The sequence below is a fragment of the Pseudophryne corroboree genome, chromosome 1 (assembly GCF_028390025.1).
Source record: "Pseudophryne corroboree isolate aPseCor3 chromosome 1, aPseCor3.hap2, whole genome shotgun sequence".
Taxonomy (NCBI): domain Eukaryota; kingdom Metazoa; phylum Chordata; class Amphibia; order Anura; family Myobatrachidae; genus Pseudophryne; species Pseudophryne corroboree.
The window spans coordinates 987268392-987284419 of record NC_086444.1 but is presented as its reverse complement, the minus strand read 5'-3'; the positions used below and the strand labels follow the sequence as shown (position 1 = coordinate 987284419).

At 48.7% G+C, this 16028-nt stretch overlaps 1 long non-coding RNA gene across 1 annotated transcript in view; it reads left to right on the top strand.

The window, feature by feature from the left end:
* Nucleotides 1-16028, top strand: part of LOC134921200 (uncharacterized) — a 424043-nt gene that overhangs the window by 122262 nt on the left and 285753 nt on the right. The window lies entirely within an intron of this gene.

Genomic DNA, 16028 nt, shown 5'->3' with positions numbered 1-16028 from the left:
CTATCCACTGCCTCCCCCTGCCTCTCCCTAGTCTCCCTCTGCCTCACACTGTCTCCCTAATAACCCCAAAACCTTCACAGCAGGTATAAATTTTACATGAACATGAAAGTATTCAAAACACATTCAGGTCTGCTGAGCACACGTGTGACAGTCATTCTGCAGTAACTTGCTGGGATCCTAAAATATTTTTTATTGTATGACAGGGTCCCAGAGCAAAATAGTTTGAGTACCTCTCTCTTAGACAGATGGCTACAGAGATATGGCATCCTCAAGCAAATAAGGTTTAGTGATTTTATGAATAAACAGATGTGAAGACAGCGAGGCTCGATTATTCCATATTAAGAAAAAGTTACACAATTAATTTGTCCCCTAAATATCTGTGTGTTTGGTCCAGAACAACCAGCAGTCCTAATCAACATCTGTTTAGCACCAAATAAATGTCGGTATGGTCTGCCTAAAGGTTTAAGTAAACTAACTGGTCCCTATTTTATTTGGTCACTTACTGTATGACTGTATGTGGAGGCGGCTGGTATCTGGGGAGGCCAGACTGGGAAACTGCCGTACATTCTGACTCTCATGATCTCCCAGCCATTTAGGGAGTAGTATCAGTAGTTGTCTATTAGTTGTTACTAACAGCACCCATTGATACCCGTAGGAAATAAAGATTAAATCAACACAAGTAATTAAGTAAAATTATGCCTGGAACTTATATTAGCAAAGATTATAGGTCTGTTTATCAAAAATACTGCTGCAGCCCTGAACATTCCTTATTGCTGCATATCACTACAATAAGTAATGTCTTTCATGGCTATGCATCAATGTCTGATTAGAGTCTATCCCTGCGATGAGTAGAAAGCAAAGTGGTCACTGATGGTACATTTGCGCACACATCTTTAGTAGAAACCTCCAAAAAGCTAAACTTTTTGGAACTTATTAAATAGTCCCTTTATTTTCAGAGCCATAACAGGGCACATATGTGCCCTGTGCTGGCTCCTCCCCCTGAGCACCCAAGCTCATGATGTCACGGGCACAACGTCATTATGTCACGCAAATGAGGCGGGACCAGCAGGGCCAATAAGTGCAATGCTGACCAGGGTGACCAGATCTACCTATTAGAATGGGATCTCTCCTCATAATTTTAGCCCCTTCTTAATGACAGAGCTCCCTCTGGCTTTCTCAATATATTTTTATTATAGAAGTATGTAATACATTATAAAGTGCATATGCACAAATTTTGTGTAAACTTGCACTGTGTAAGCCATGGAGGCTTTGGTCACCGTTCGAAAAATCGCTCTCCTGGGCCTCCCTTATTTATGCCACACAGAGCCCATTCAAATTATACCACACAGTAATGCCCCCACCCCCGCCCCCCACAGCATCTTATCATCCCCTTTGTCACTCAATATATGTATCCATGTTACCCAGGCCCATGTGTCCATGTGTGTATCTTAGGGTGGTCTTCAGTATGCTGACTGTCGGGATCCCGACGCACAGTATACCGGCGCCGGAATCCCGGCAGCCGGCATACCAACACTTTTTCTCCCTCGTGGGGGTCCACGACCCCCCTGGAGGGAGAATAAACGCCACCGTGCCCGCAGCGAGCCCGCAAGGGGCTCATTTGCGCTCGCCACACTGCCGGTATGCCAGCGATCGGGCTCCTGGCGCCGGTATGCTGGTCGCCGGTAGCCCGGCCGCCGGCATACCATACTACACCCGTATCTTATCATCCTTGTGTGTGTCTGGCCTTTCTTTTTCCTCCTTTGCCTGTGTCTCCTGCCTCTCACTCGTGCTTTTTAAACTAAACAAACTCACTGCAAATATGCATACAATACAACTCTGCATGTGGGCAAAGAATTGTATTTATTTCCATGCATGCAATGCAGGAGCAATTAAAGTGGTTTTTGCCTTCAACTCAATCTTAGAACTCTAGGTAGCCAAATAAACAATTTTTAATAATAGATAAGGTTATCATACTCCTGTTACACACTGGATTTGTTTCAAGGATAGAATTTTCAATGGAATTTGTACAGAATTCAGGAAGATATCACAGTAACCAGTAAGGTATAGCCTACATTTTGTTTGACATTTGCACATTGCCACTGCTATCCATTCAGTGGCAAGTACGTATGTCAACTACTATCCACGAATCAGTGAGTATCACACTGTCATATTATTTATGTGGGTGTACTCATGGCTGTACCTGGTACAGGATTTTTAAACATGTTTAATATTCCTGACCACCCAAACAGCCATCAGGAGGATGAGGCTGGAGCTGAAGAGACAGGGGGAATGAAGTTAGTAAGTTTCTGACATGACAGTAAAAGTGATCTTCCAGATCTGTGGTGAGCAGGTCTGACTTCCAATTCTAATTGCTAAACTAGTGTATTGTCGTTTTGGAATACATACAGTACGTTTTACTGATGGCGGGATCCTGGCCAGGCCCGGCGACAGGGGGGGCCCCGCGCTCACAGGCACAAAACGGAGTGGCACAATTCTAATATGTCTTGCCAGTGACCAGTGGGCAAAATAAAAACAATCTAGTTATCAGGGCCTCCCTCCTCCCCCTTCTCGATTACCAGGGCTGTCTCCCGGCTTCAGAGCTGAGCAGCAGTGCCGTGATTTGCGGGTTTTCAGGTGGCAGAGCCTAATGCCGAGAACTGTCCGCCCCATGAGAGACATGTCGTGCTCAGTGCTGCAGTGCAGTCAGGTAATGTCTCTCCCACTCACTCTACCTCCCTCTCCCTAACACTCTTTCCCCACTCTCCTCCTCGACACTGTCTCTCTCACACTCTCCCTGACACTCTCTCTCTCTCTCTCTGACGCTGTCTATCTCACCCTCTCTCTCTTCCTGACACTGTCTCTCTCCCTGACACTAGGGGTTATTCAGAGATGGATGCAGATCTTGCTTCCTGCAGCAAGATCTGCGTCCATCTACTAACATGCTGGGGGCTGCCCAGCACAGGGCAAGGCCGTCCAGCATGTGTGTGGTGCCACCCCCGCGATGTGTCCGCAATTTAATTGTGGATGCATTGATTAGAGGTTGACCCCTGCCAGCACGCATGCGGTCCAGCGCCATTTTTTTTTCTCAGAGCGGCTGTGTGTGACATCATGCAGCCGCCCTGAAAATTCTCCCGACATGCCCTTTTTGCCCGCCACACCCCCACAATACTGAAATGCTGCCCCCCCAAGCGGCCACCACTGTCAATCACCTTGCAGCCACAAGGAGAAGGGTCATGTATGCACATTGCAACCGGTGTGTGCGCGCTGACCAGATGGACGTAGGTGTTGCATACAGACTCACAGCTGCGTCCATCTCTGATTCATTACCCACTGTCTCTCCCTCCCCCTCTCTCTCTCCCTGACACTGTTTTCCTCTCTCTGACAGTCTCTCATTGAGTCTCTCTCTCTCCCTGACACTGTCTCTCTCTTTTTGTGACACTGTTTCTCTAGCTGTCTGTCTCTCTCTGAAACTGTCTCTCTCCCTGACACTTTCTCTCCCGTCTCTCCCTCTTTCTTTCTTTTTCTTTCTTTCTTTCTTTCTTTCTTTCTTTCTTTCTTTCTTTCTTTCTTTCTTTCTTTCTTTCTTTCTTTCTTTCTTTCTTTCTTTCTTTCTTTCCCTGACACTCTCTCTCACTCTCTCTTGCTCCCCTCTCTCTCACTCCCACTCGCTCCCCCCCCTCTCTCTCTTGCTCCTCTCCCTCTCTGGCACTCTCTCTCTCTCCCTGACATCCTTTATATTGCTCTCCCCTTTCTTTCTGTTTTCGTCTTTTTCCATGAAACCCTCTCTCTCTCACTCTGACACCCTCTCTTTCTCTTTATCTCTCCCTGACCCACCCCTCTCTCTCTCCCTCTCTTTCTCACTTCTGTCACTCTCACCCGGACACCCTTTCTCTTTCGCTCTCAGGGGATGGATGTGTGGGTGTGGGGGTTGAAGGTGGGGGGCCCCAGAGATATAAATGTACCAAGACCCAGGATTTCTCTTGCTGGCCCTGATCACGGCCATCAGTATGCTGGCAGCAGGGCAAGCGTTAGAAAGCCCACTGCGGGCATGGTGACTCGCTGGCGGTGGTATTCCCTCAGCGCCATTTCACCATCTGTCGGTATTCTGGTGTCAGCATTATGACTGCCGGGATCCCTGGCGGTCTCGTGATTGCCTCCCTTTGATTTCAACATAAAGATATCCAGCTTAGCACAGATGGTTAAATCAAATAAACCACAGGTTCTCAAATTCGGTCCTCAGGACCCCACATGGTTCATGTTTTGCAGGTCACCTGTACATTTTTAAAATGTTACAGTTGGTGATACACAGTGCACCTGCTGGGTGACATGGACATGAACCATGTGGTGTCCTGAGGACCGAGTTTGAGAACCATTGATTAAGGTACTAATTAAGTCACCTGTGGCCAGACATGGTTATTCTTAAAACATGGACCTTTAGGGTGACTTGTGCACTGAGTGTGGGACCCTCTGGGATAGCTTGTAACAATTCAGCTGAGGAATGGGATCAGCCTTGGTTGGCCAAAGTAGACAAATATGTATGTTCAGTGCAGATGTAGCAAAGCTTCTAAACATTGCAGAAGAAATGTGGCACATACAGTAGTAACCAATCAGCTTCTGACTATCATTTTATAGAATGTAATTGATAAAAATTAGCTAGAAGCTGGTTGCTATAACACCTCTCCTTCCCTCTCTCACTGTTGCACCTCTCACTGCTCCTTCCATCTCTCACCCATACATCTCTCCTTCCCTCTTTCACCCCTGCACCCTTCACCCCCTCCTTCCATCTCTCACCCCTACACATCTCCTTCCGTCTCTTACCCCTGCACCACTCACCCCCTCCTTCCATCTCTCACCCCTACACATCTCCTTCCCTCTCTTACCCCTGCACCACTCACTCCCTACTTCCATCTCTCACCCCTACACATCTCCTTCCGTCTCTTACCCCTGCACCACTCACTCCGTCCTTCCATCTCTCACCCCTACACACCTCCTTCCCTCTCTTACCCCTGCACCACTCACTCCCTCCTTCCATCTCTCACCCCTACACATCTCCTTCCCTCTCTTACCCCTGCACCACTCACCCCCTCCTTCCATCTCTCACCCCTACACATCTCCTTCCCTCTCTTACCCCTGCACCACTCACTCCCTCCTTCCATCTCTCACCCCTACACATCTCCTTCCCTCTCTTACCCCTGCACCACTCACCCCCTCCTTCCATCTCTCACCCCTACACATCTCCTTCCCTCTCTTACCCCTGCACCACTCACTCCCTCCTTCCATCTCTCACCCCTACACATCTCCTTCCCTCTCTTACCCCTGCACCACTCACCCCCTCCTTCCATCTCTCACCCCTACACATCTCCTTCCGTCTCTTACCCCTGCACCACTCACCCCCTCCTTCCATCTCTCACCCCTACACATCTCCTTCCGTCTCTTACCCCTGCACCACTCACCCCCTCCTTCCATCTCTCACCCCTATACATCTCCTCCCCTCTTTCACCCCTGCACCCTTCACCCCCTGCTTCCATCTCTCACCCCTACACATCTCCTTCCGTCTCTTACCCCTGCACCACTCACCCCCTCCTTCCATCTCCCACCCCTACACATCTCCTTCCCTCTCTTACCCCTGCACCACTCACTCCCTCCTTCCATCTCTCACCCCTACACATCTCCTTCCGTCTCTTACCCCTGCACCACTCACTCCGTCCTTCCATCTCTCACCCCTACACATCTCCTTCCCTCTCTTACCCCTGCACCACTCACTCCCTCCTTCCATCTCTCACCCCTACACATCTCCTTCCCTCTCTTACCCCTGCACCACTCACCCCCTCCTTCCATCTCTCACCCCTACACATCTCCTTCCGTCTCTTACCCCTGCACCACTCACCCCCTCCTTCCATCTCTCACCCCTACACATCTCCTTCCGTCTCTTACCCCTGCACCACTCACCCCCTCCTTCCATCTCTCACCCCTATACATCTCCTCCCCTCTTTCACCCCTGCACCCTTCACCCCCTGCTTCCATCTCTCACCCCTACACATCTCCTTCCGTCTCTTACCCCTGCACCACTCACCCCCTCCTTCCATCTCCCACCCCTACACATCTCCTTCCCTCTCTTACCCCTGCACCACTCACTCCCTCCTTCCATCTCTCACCCCTACACATCTCCTTCCGTCTCTTACCCCTGCACCACTCACTCCGTCCTTCCATCTCTCACCCCTACACATCTCCTTCCCTCTCTTACCCCTGCACCACTCACTCCCTCCTTCCATCTCTCACCCCTACACATCTCCTTCCCTCTCTTACCCCTGCACCACTCACCCCCTCCTTCCATCTCTCACCCCTACACATCTCCTTCTGTCTCTTACCCCTGCACCACTCACTCCGTCCTTCCATCTCTCACCCCTACACACCTCCTTCCCTCTCTTACCCCTGCACCACTCACTCCCTCCTTCCATCTCTCACCCCTACACATCTCCTTCCCTCTCTTACCCCTGCACCACTCACCCCCTCCTTCCATCTCTCACCCCTACACATCTCCTTCCCTCTCTTACCCCTGCACCACTCACTCCCTCCTTCCATCTCTCACCCCTACACATCTCCTTCCCTCTCTTACCCCTGCACCACTCACCCCCTCCTTCCATCTCTCACCCCTACACATCTCCTTCCCTCTCTTACCCCTGCACCACTCACTCCCTCCTTCCATCTCTCACCCCTACACATCTCCTTCCCTCTCTTACCCCTGCACCACTCACCCCCTCCTTCCATCTCTCACCCCTACACATCTCCTTCCGTCTCTTACCCCTGCACCACTCACCCCCTCCTTCCATCTCTCACCCCTACACATCTCCTTCCGTCTCTTACCCCTGCACCACTCACCCCCTCCTTCCATCTCTCACCCCTATACATCTCCTCCCCTCTTTCACCCCTGCACCCTTCACCCCCTGCTTCCATCTCTCACCCCTACACATCTCCTTCCGTCTCTTACCCCTGCACCACTCACCCCCTCCTTCCATCTCCCACCCCTACACATCTCCTTCCCTCTCTTACCCCTGCACCACTCACTCCCTCCTTCCATCTCTCACCCCTACACATCTCCTTCCGTCTCTTACCCCTGCACCACTCACTCCGTCCTTCCATCTCTCACCCCTACACATCTCCTTCCCTCTCTTACCCCTGCACCACTCACTCCCTCCTTCCATCTCTCACCCCTACACATCTCCTTCCCTCTCTTACCCCTGCACCACTCACCCCCTCCTTCCATCTCTCACCCCTACACATCTCCTTCCCTCTGTTACCCCTGCACCACTCACCCCCTCCTTCCATCTCTCACCCCTACACATCTCCTTCCGTCTCTTACCCCTGCACCACTCACCCCCTCCTTCCATCTCTCACCCCTATACATCTCCTCCCCTCTTTCACCCCTGCACCCTTCACCCCCTGCTTCCATCTCTCACCCCTACACATCTCCTTCCGTCTCTTACCCCTGCACCACTCACCCCCTCCTTCCATCTCCCACCCCTACACATCTCCTTCCCTCTCTTACCCCTGCACCACTCACTCCCTCCTTCCATCTCTCACCCCTACACATCTCCTTCCCTCTCTTACCCCTGCACCACTCACCCCATCCTTCCATCTCTCACCCCTACACATCTCCTTCCCTCTCTTACCCCTGCACCACTCCCTCCCTCCTTCCATCTCTCACCCCTATACATCTCCTTCCCTCTCTTACCCCTGCACCACTCACCTCCTCCTTCCATCTCTCACCCCTACACATCTCCTTCCCTCTCTTACTCCTACACCACTCCCTCCCTTCTTCCATCTCTCACCCCTACACCTCTATTGCTTGCAACCCCCCTTAGCAGTAGCCTGATTGACATACCGCAGTGTTTTGGGGGGTGTCAATCGGCACCGTTCTTCAAAATGGGGGCATGTTGGCCTCACTTTTTAGGGACCTTATCATCAGTTACAGACTTTCTGGACTCAGCTGTTCGTATCCTATGGCCACTTTGAGTGGCCATAATCAGTCTGATAACGGTCTGCTACCATTGTGAGTAGGGTTGCCACCTTATCCCTTTAATTCTGGACACATTAATTACACAGGTTCTATGGCTTATTGAAAACAGGTGAAATGGAGTCTTGAAGTCAGCCAGCCACAGAACCTGTGTAATTATAATGTGTCCAGAATTAAAGGGATGAGGTGGCAACCCTAATTGTGAGTCACGACTAATAGTCGCAATTGTTGAGATGGTTGCGATGATCACTATGGTCACAATGGTAATAATAATCACAATGGTGACCTGATGCTGCATCCTGATATGCAACAATTGGATCTCACAGATGTATGCTGGTGGCATATACAGTATCTCTTACAGGCACCTCCTGCTGCAATTGCATTTTATTTCTACAGAATTGCACAGTTGCTTCCTTGCAGCTGTGCAATTCCATACAAATTGGACTCAGGCCCTCTGTACATCTGGTTGTTTTAAGACAGCCAGAGATACCCAGAACACCCATGGTTTGAAATGAAAGATGCAGCCCAATTATTGTACTTCTTTATAATGGGGAACTTTGGAGCTACTTCTGCATTGTTTGCATCTCTCCAGGAGCACGCAAAACTTCAGCATATCCTGCTATCCTGAGCACACTTCAAGCAGATGAAGAACAACTGTTCTAGGTAAGAAAGAGATTTTTTCTTGTTGATTTTCCTGCTTTTTAACAAATTTCAAGATTCATATATTTCAGGCCTGGCCAACCTGTGGCTCTCCAGCTATTGTAAAACTACAATTCCCAGCATGCTCTGCCACAGTTCGCATTCCCTAATAACAAAAATGTAGCAGAGCATGCTGGGACTTGTAGTTTCACAACAGCTAGAGGGCCACAGGTTGGCCAGGCCTGATTATGGGGGTAATTCAGACCTGATTGCTACGGTGCGTTTTTTGCATCCCTGCGATCAGATAGTCACCGCCTACAGGGTATATGGTGTGTGCAGGTGTGCGATCGCATTTGTATCAGAGCTGCACAAACACCAGTTTGTGCTGTCTCTGCACTGCCCAGGACTTACTTAGCCGCTGCAATGGTTTCCTGGTGTTCGGGGCCGGAGCTGACGTCAGACACCCTCCCTCCAACGCCTGGTCCCTCCTGCGATTCGCCGGACACTCCTGTAAAATGGTCACTTGCCACCCACAAATGGCCGCTTCCTCTCAATCACATTGCGATCGCCCGCGTGATCGCTTTTTTCGCACCATCCCATCGCTAGGCACCGATGCCTGGTGCAGTCTTCCAACGCACCGGTGCATTGCTGTACATACGCATGTGCAGTTCAGATCTGATTGCACGCTGTGCGAAAATGCACAGCAGCGATCAGGTCTGACTTACCCCCAATATTTTGTCAGTTCTTGATTCTTGTAGCTTTTTGGCCCTTAGTAAATCTGGTGATTTTAAAACCACATTAAATAGCGCAGAAAATCTATGGTTTTACAAAACTCACTACTTAGTAAATCTTGCCCAAGGTATCATTATATAAGTTAAATTTGATTGGTTGCAGATATTTTACAGGGAAGAAACAGACCATCACGGAGGTGAAGGCTTCAGCACACTGGAGCAGAAGTAAACAAAATATGACTTTAATCTGTTTTAGTTCAACTATATGTTCTGTTTAGCTGTAATCATCACAACTGGGAAAAAAAATCTAGGCTACAAAGCCTGTATGTTGTTGCTAGAAAACGTACCCAAAAGAGATATAAGGAGCCTGGTCATCTACCACCACTAATTATCGAACTCAGGGAGTAATTCATACCTGATTGCTGTTGTGCGGATTCGCAAGGTGTTCGATCATCGATCAACTGCACATACGTATGGATCATAATGCGCATGCGTGAGGCCAAACTGCAAAAGAAATTAGCATATTTTTACATTGCTAGGTGAGTGCAGGCTGATTGACAGGAAGCGGACATTTGGGGGTGGTAACTGGTCGTTTTCTGGTAGTATCAGGAAAAACAGAGGCATACCGACAGCGTGGCGAGTGCAAATGAGCCCCTTGCGGGCTCGCTGCGCTCGCCACGCTATTTTATTCTCCCTCCAGGGGGATCGTGGACCCCTACGAAGGAGAAAAAGTGTCAGTATGTCGGCTGTCGGGATTCCGGTGCCGGTATACTGTGCGCCGGGATCCCGACAGTCGGCATACCGAAGACCACCCGTTTTTAGGGAGGGTGTGTGATGTCACCTCCGGCCCGATCAGACTGATTCTTTCGCACTGTAGGAGTAAGTCCTGGGCTACGCACAGACTGAAAAAATCATTAGATGGTGAGTTTGTTGTGAACGGATTTGCAGCTGACCGGCATATGCAAAACTTTTTGCATGGCATACACAGACTTGCACGGGGCAGATTTTCACTCTGTCTGGACGTCGACTATCCGATAGCAAACCTCTGCAAATTCACAGAGGTGCAATCAGGTCTGAATTAGGCCCACAGACTCTCCATCAATACAAAGGAGATGACTATAAAAATGTACAAGTAGTCTGACCTTGCGGGTAAGGATCTTGATACCACTTTTTGTAAGCAGCTGTTTACCTGGGCTGAATGGCACACTATGGCATACAGCAATAAATACCTTAAATACTGAAATGCTCATCATCATTAAACTATTTAAGATTCCTCATGGGAATATTATTCTACCATTGTAAGCCAAACTATAAGACCTAAGAACTGCTGATAGAGTGAGAGTGTTATACCGCCTGCACCTTATGAGGATCATAAGAGAAACACCACAATAGACTCTGTAACCCTTACACTCTATCTACAAGAATTTCCACATGACACAAAAGGCACTACAACAATTTAACCTTTAAGTTCATTGCCTAACTGATTGGAATCTCAAGTATCTTTTTGATACAATGTGTATCATTAGTAACTGGCTATAGAGGTATTATATGATTCATTGTTTTGACTTAGTAAGTTTATTGCTATTTTATTTTACTGAATGTGTTTTATAATAAAGGTAGGATTCAACTTTCTCTAGAAGTCTTTTGGAATTATCAGAGTGACTGCTGTTTATCTAAGCGCTGTCTTTTCTTGATTCTACATATAAAGGGAGGCTGTCTTATCACAGGATATGTTTTCTAAGCCTCTCTGTACAGCCACTTAATGCCCAGAGGGAAGGGCTAGTCTTGCAGCCATAGTTCCCCAGGGGTTTTCCCCACAGGGGAGTGCTGAGGGATGACTCAGGGGTATATTTACTAAAGCTTCCAAAAAACAAAAAGTGGTGATGTTGCCTATAGAAACCAATCAGATTCTGTCTATCATTTTCTAGGGTGTAATAGAGAAATGATAGACAAAATCTGATTGGTTGCTAATGGCAATCTCACCACTTTTCATTTTTAGAAGCTTTAGTAAATTTACCCCCTAGAGCAGTGATTTTCAACCTTTTTTTACTCGCGGCACACCGAACAATATTTTCAAATTGCCAAGGCACACCATCAGTTCCCCACAGAAAAAAACAAAAGACACACATTGGCCCTCATAGTAAAAAAAAATCCACACATACATTGGCCTACACAGAAAAAACAATCACATTGCTCCCCACATGAATTATTCACATTGTTCCCCCCATAAATCCTTATTATCCCCACATAAATCCTATTGTTCCTCACAGGAGAAACATTCCCCCCCCCCCCAAATATTAGCCCCTACTGGTCAGATGTCCTCCTCCCTGTCCCTCAGTGGCGGGGGTTGTTCATAGTGGATTGCTGCGAATACTGAGCTGCGGGCGGTCGGGCAGGTGTGGATGTGGGTGGGCAAGGAAAGTTAAGTATGCAGGCAGGAACTGGAAGATGTGTATGCAGGCGGGCTGGCTGGCTGGATGGTGAGACGCGGCGGCCGCGACCTATGATATCACACCGCCGCGTCTTCAAGGCATACGTCACAGCTGGAGCACGACTGATCCTCTAAGAAGAGCCCGGGCCAACAGTTCACTCTTAAGGTGCAGGAAGCTGCTCTGGCTCTGCGGCACACCTTGCAACTGGTCGCGGCACACTAGTTGAAAAAGCCTGCCCTAGAGAGTCAGAGCATCTGCTGTCAATGTCCTTTTACAAATATAGGCCCTCATTCCGAGTTGATCGCTCGCAAGGCGATTTTAGTAGAGTTACACACGCTAAGCCGCCGCCTACTGGGAGTGAATCTTAGCTTCTTAAAATTGCGACCGATGTATTCGCAATATTGCGATTACAAACTACTTAGCAGTTTCAGAGTAGCTTCAGACTTACTCGGCATCTGCGATCAGTTCAGTGCTTGTCGTTCCTGGTTTGACGTCATAAACACACCCAGCGTTCGCCCAGACACTCCTCCGTTTCTCCGGCCACTCCTGCGTTTTTTCCGGAAACGGTAGCGTTTTTAACCACACGCCCCTGAAACGCCGTGTTTCCGCCCAGTAACACCCATTTCCTGTCAATCACATTACGATCGCCGGAGCGAAGAAAAAGCCGTGAGTAAAAATACTATCTTCATTGTTAAATTACTTGGCGCAGTGCGAATATTGCGCATGCGTACTAAGCGGATTTTCACTGCGATGCGATGAAAAATACCGAGCGAACAACTCGGAATGAGGGCCATAGTGCTTAAGCAGCCGTGAGATATGTTGCTCATTACTTTCGCTAAATGCAGAGAGTACTAAAAAAGCAATTTCTTATAATAAATATTCTTTCATGAACTCTCTGACTGTTGTGGACTGGGATTCTCTAACAAAACCATCACACGCAGGATATATAAAAACAGAAATGATGAGTGTGTTGCAAATGCACCGAAGGTGGAAATACTGTAGATAACAGTGTTGGACTGGGGCATGAAGGGCCCACTGGCGGATTGCAGCGGTAGAGGCAAATGCTCAAGAGACTTGGCCAACCATTAGAGAGAACATAACCTGCAAACAGCATGGATACTACAGTGCCTGGACCCATTTAAATATGTTAAAGCAATTACTAAATTTGATTGGCAGTAGGGCGGATCTTGGTGTAGTTTCTATAGAAACAAACCAAGCAGCCATGTTCATCCATGTTCCCGCACTGCCATGTACAGATGTGTCCTCTAACAACTTTGCCTGCAATACATACGCATCACAGGCTGGGTGTCCCGGCATAGCGTCGCTTAGCGAGAGCGTGTAGTCTACACAGCGAGGAGAAGTACTGTACTGATTGTGGCTGCAGGCAGTGGGAGAGCAATGCTCCCACTGCCCTAAACAGTGAGGGGAGCCCGTAGGCACAGGTAGCGGGTAGTATAAGTAGCTTTCCTCGGTGGCAGTCGCAGAAGCGTGCACATGGACGCTCCTGCGAACACTAGCAACACAATACAAATCTGTGGCTGCAAGAAGCTACATTGTGCCGTGATGCGTATGCACAGAACTGATTATTAGTGCTTGCAGCACAGGACAGAATCCCAACCACATCTTAATAAGGCCCTATGTATCCATATCATGCACAAACTCCATAAGCACCATCTCAGCCTACAAAGATAAAGATAGAACTGGATCTGTATTGCCCTAAAAATGTGTAATCTACTATAGATGAAAATGAGACATGGTGTAATAACCGAGATGTAGGGGGTGGGCCTAACCAGGTCCCATCCCTAAGGCGTGGCTTCTCTCTAGCATAGCTGTAGCTGGCCTTGTTTGTACACTACTTACTAGCTGGCTGAGTGGAGTTTTATTAACACTGACCACAGTGCACAGAACTATTTTCTTGTTTTCATTTCTACATTTAATTCTCCATTTCTATTTTTTAAGAAAGGATGGGGCCCATGTGCAGGCTTTGATCGAGCCCCCTCCTCTCCGGTGGTGCAGTAGACTCTGGCATTGTGCGCCTGTGCCGAGTTTCCAGGGACATTTCTATTGCGCATGCACAAATCGCAGGAAAATGGCCGTGATGGCCATTTTCCCAGTGATTTCTGCAGCTCTGCAACCAGCGCCGGGCAAATGGAGAGGTAAGTATAATTTAATGTGTGCAGGGTTTGCGGTGCGTGGGCCCATGTGCACCGCAAACCTTGCATCCAATTTAGATACGCCAGTGGCTGCTGAGAAGGGGGTGGGGGGTGGGGAGTGTGCTTATTACCCAGGCCAGGGCTTGCTGGAGGGACTTGCTGCTTCACCCCCCTCCCCCACCTGTGAGCATCCTGTGTCTCATCAACACAGAAAACGCTGGTGTTCTACAGCGAGGCCAGGCAGTAGCAGCTTCCTGCTGCTGTAGGGGTGTGTGTGTGTGTGTATGGGTGGTGATCACACTGATTGTGCCTTTGTGGATTTGCCCCTGGCTGAGGGGCTCATGGCTCCCCTCTGTTCAGTGAGCAAAAATACTTTTTTAAATAATTTTTTTCTAAGGGGGCATGATCAAATACAGCTCTAACAGTAATTGCTCCCAACCTTGGCTCTACCTAAAATTGGTCTGATGTGTAATCACAGGGGCCCCCAGTCTCTGACACAGCTGCGCCCTGCTCCCTGCACCCTGCACATAATCACTCTGCATAAAGGGTTGCACCGCTATAGCAGTAGCAGGTAGCAGTTGTATGGTTTGCAGGTATTACACCTCCTCCCAGCAGCACAGACAGCAGAGACAGACCCAGCAACTAGAATGGAGACTGAACAGACCTCCGACTGCAGTTGATAAGAAGTGCTGAAGTAAGTATTGGGTAATGTTATTGGCTATTCCCTCGGAAGGGGGTATATCAGAATGCCTGAGGGTCTGGGATTATTGACATTCTACCCCAGGCTTGCCTTCATCTTGGACTAGTTGCCACAGACCTGGCCTTTTGCATTGCCTAAAGCTGTCCACATACTCCGCACGTGTGTGTGTGTGTATGTGTGTGTGTTGGGAAGGGAAGGTTTCAGAGCATATTGTTGCATCTGGGTCCACCACTCTCCAGCACTACCACTATGTGGGATCATCCCTTTTTGGGGAAAATGGCACTAATATTTCTTGATAGATATGCCATTAAGCACCATAAGGTGGAATTTCTGTTAATAATGTCAATTATCCACCAAACACTCACCTCAAAGAAGTGAGATGCATGTGCATAAAGGTTTCTTTGCAATGGGAATATTTCTTATTGAAAACACCAAGGATACAGGTCCACCCATACAATAACCCCTCAAATTAGACACTCACCCGGGACCAGGTGTAAATGTTCCTCAAAAGGTATCTTTGTGGCGGCTTTACTCTCCCTGGTGTATTCCTCCCATTATGTAATCAGGTAATACATATTCTTCAGAAAAATGCAACATTTATTCCAAAGTATAAAAAGTCTTTAAAAAGGTCACGATTGAAACAAAAAATTAGAAACATATATTCAAGGTATCCACAAACAATGGTTAAAAAACATAGAAAAACGACTCTCCAAAAAAACACTAGGACAAAACGGCACCATTTCTCTTTCTCACCCGGAATGAGAGGAGTGTATGGTGTTCAAAACCAAGATGGTATTTGGTTAGTCTGGGTGGTATTCATGTGACCGGCGGTCTGCTGACCGACAGTCACATGACCTCCTCCACCATCCCGCCGGCTCAGTATCCCGATGGTCGGCATGCCGACCAACAGGGACTATTTCCACTCGTGGGTGTCCACGACACCCATAGAGTGGGAATAGAACCCGTGGCGACCGCAGGTCGCCACCGAGCCCGCAGCGTGGCGAGCGCAGCGAGCCCACAAGGGGCTTGCTGCACTCGCCTCTCCCCACCGGGATCCCGGCGTCGGTAAGCTGACCGGCGGTCAGCCATACTACACCCAGTTAGTCCATGTGCATCAAAGAGTTCCCCTCCACTACCAACGTGTTTCTGACACAAGGGCCCTCATTCCGATTTGATCGCTCGCTAGCTACTTTTAGAAGCCATGCAAACGCATAGTCGCCGCCCACGGGGGAGTGTATTTTCGCTTTGCAGGAGTGCAAACGCCTGTGCAGCAGAGCGGCTGCAAACACATTTTGTGCAGAACAAGTCCAGCACCGTAGTTACTTATTCTGTGCGATGATGGCGGCGACGAATGACACG